This window comes from Herpailurus yagouaroundi, unplaced genomic scaffold, assembly GCF_014898765.1.
Source record: "Herpailurus yagouaroundi ecotype Mexico unplaced genomic scaffold, PumYag 139, whole genome shotgun sequence".
In the NCBI taxonomy this organism is placed as follows: Eukaryota; Metazoa; Chordata; class Mammalia; order Carnivora; family Felidae; genus Herpailurus; species Herpailurus yagouaroundi.
Genome location: NW_024412394.1, coordinates 69,408,592 through 69,411,440, shown reverse-complemented (window position 1 = coordinate 69,411,440; position 2,849 = coordinate 69,408,592). Strand labels below are relative to the sequence as shown.

At 49.8% G+C, this 2,849-nt stretch overlaps 1 long non-coding RNA gene across 1 annotated transcript in view; it reads right to left on the bottom strand.

The window, feature by feature from the left end:
* Positions 1-1,466: 1,466 nt before the first annotated feature.
* LOC121029909 (uncharacterized) overlaps positions 1,467-2,849 on the bottom strand; it is a 43,082-nt gene continuing 41,699 nt past the window's right edge. The window contains exon 8 of the long non-coding RNA XR_005789965.1: positions 1,467-1,510. This is a non-coding gene — a long non-coding RNA (uncharacterized LOC121029909). The remainder of the gene's footprint in view (positions 1,511-2,849) is intronic.

The following is a 2,849-nucleotide window of genomic DNA, read 5'->3' as shown; positions in this document are numbered from 1 at the left end:
GTCATGATCTCGCGGTTCGTGGGTTCGAGCCCCGCGTCGGGCTCTGTGCTGACAGCTCAAGAGCCTGGAGCCTGCTTCGGATTCTGGGTCTCCCTCGCTCTCTGCCCCTCCCCCACTCACACTCTGTCTCTCTCTCTCTCTCTCAAAAATAAACATTAAAAAATTTTAAAAATAAATAAATGGTAGCTAATCTTGTAGAACCTGCCGCATAGAAACATTGTGAACATGAAATGACTAGTTCTTAGCACACTGCTCACACTTAACAAGCACTATCTGCAGTTACTGTGGTGGTATTATTATCGCAGTGGTAGTAATGGGACCCCAGCGTGATAGGACTTAATCGTATTTTTAGCAAGAGAAGCTGCCAACAACCTTGGGTTCCAGTGGACCATGAGGAGAATCACCTCGGGCTAGATAATCTTTGGCTTTGGAGTGCCTCCTTTTAAGTATACAACTGGAAGGTGAACAGGCACCCATCTTTCTGGGAAATGGTAGGACAGGACCTTTTGTAGCTTGACCAAAGCTGCTGTCCCCAGTAGCCCCTGGTAGTGGAACGAGATGCTTAAATCTGCATCTTGGAAAGAAAGAAGCTTGAGAGCAAAACCCTTCCCTTGTGAGAGTCAGTGTGACCACAACCTCTTTGCCGGGTTCTGGATGGATCTGCTGACAGAACAGGAAACGATTCCAGAGGGGAACTCAGCAAGAAGGAAGGAGCTCCGGACTGGTAGGGCAGTCTCAAGGAGCTCAGTGGGGGGTGGGGGTGGGGTCGGGGGGGGGGGGGGCGTGGAAGAGCTAGTGATGGATGGATTCTGGCATCTGCCTGGGTCTGGCAGTCCCTCCAGGCTAGAAGCAGCCCGCCAAAGCAGTGGAGAAGCAGCAGCCAGATGACTCTGCAGCTTTGTTTTGCTGGCCGGTTGGTTTGGAGCTGCCCTGTTTCTTCAGTTTTTGCTTCTGACAGACACACGAGAACATGCTGAGAATCCTTCGGTTTGCATGCCTAGCACCTAGTGTGTGTCTGAATGAGGCAAGTGCTCACTAAAGGTTGGGGGACCGGAATACGCAGGAGAACAGGACTAGACCCTGGGAGCCTGGGCGTTTCTGGGCGTTTCTGCTCCTGCTGCCATCGGTCTTAAGGGCCATGCCACAGACTTGTCAGCCAGCAGAGTGTGAGTGCCAGGGACCCTCCGAACGAGGGCCGCCCTCAGGGAAATTCGCTCTGCCCTTCCAGCACTTGAAATCATACCATTTAAAAATGGAAAAATCAAGGCTTGTCCAAGGAATGAATCTTTTCCTTTTCCCCCTCTTCTCGTGGATTAATACCGTAGAATGGAGGGGCGCCTGGGTGGCTCAGTCGGTTGAGCATCCGACTTCAGCTCAGGTCACGATCTCACGGTCCGTGAGTTCGAGCCCCGGGTCGGGCTCTGGGCTGATGGCTCAGAGCCTGGAGCCTGCTTCCGATTCTGTGTCTCCCTCTCCCTCTGCCCCTCCCCCATTCATGCTCTGTCTCTCTCTGTCTCAAAAGTAAATAAACATTAAAACAAATTTTTTAAAAATACCGTAGAATGGAGAGTTTCTGAACATCAGATCCAAATGGCTTTGTTTTGTTTTGTTTACAGAGGAGGAGAGAGCCAGCCGACTTTCATCTAATTATGTGTTTTGCAAGAATAGTGAGCAACGCTAGAAGCTGGCAAACACAAATCCTCCCCTCCTAGACATTTAACTGGAGGGTGAGAGCTGACCCGTATTTTGGCTCCTCTGCCTAGCACATACACAGCAGCCAGCGCCGTGGACACACGTGGCCTCACGTGACTGGCAATCTCAGCTCCACCCTTTTATTGTCTACACCCTTTTTCCTTCTTGAGTGCTGTTGAGAGTTGTGCGAAGGAAGCAAGTTACCTGTGTTCACCCAAGCACATAGGAAGGACAGACCACAACACGGCAAGAAGGGGCAAGAAGTAACATCCACCTGGAAGTGGGAGAGTTCCAGAATTCTTTTCCACAGACTAGCTGTGTGAACATGGAGAAGTTACTCAGTGTCTCTGAACCTCGGATTCCTCAAAGGTAAAGTGGGAATGACAGTCGATGCCTCTCTCAGGACTGTTGGAGGATTAAATGTGCTGATAGGCAGTGAATGGTGGGTTCTCAGTGAAGCGCCCCTCTCCTGTGATGGCAGCTAAAAGGGGGTCTGTGCTAGAATGAGAACACCAGTGGGGACTCCTGGGGGCCAGAGGTGCTCATTTTCCAGACTCCCTGACACCTCCCCTGCATCCACATTTCACTGTAACTGCCTCCAGCACATTTAGACAGGAGTTTCTCCCATTCTAAGCAGTTTACATTCCCATGCTGCTTTGCAGTAGGGGCCTCCATGAAGGCTCCCGGGTAGGAACCATTAACCTATTCCGGCAAGTGGCTGACTTTCTGTTCAGGATAAATGGAGACGGGAGGAAGGCCCGGCTGACAGCAATTCAAAGCAGCACTACAGCACTTGGTTATCTTCCTACAGGGCCCTTAGGCCTCATGGCTGGGAAAGCAGTCGGTGGGAGCCATGGAAAAAAAGATTCTCCCTGTTCTTCCCGATGAGTTGTATTCCAAAGGTAGTACTTGACAGAAGCATCTTCCAGGCTTTTTCCCAATCCATGTAAGGGACCTAAGAGAAATGAAAACTATGTTTCACCCCGCCCCCTTCTTTGCTCTCCTTCTTATTTCCTCCCCTTGGCATTCTTTTCTTCTCTGTCCTCCTCCCCTAACACAGATAGCTTTTTCAAAGTATCCTGGTACCAGCTGCTGCACGGAGAATACTATTTTTCTCTAAACTAAAAAAAAAAAAAAAAAAAAAAAAAAAAAAAAAA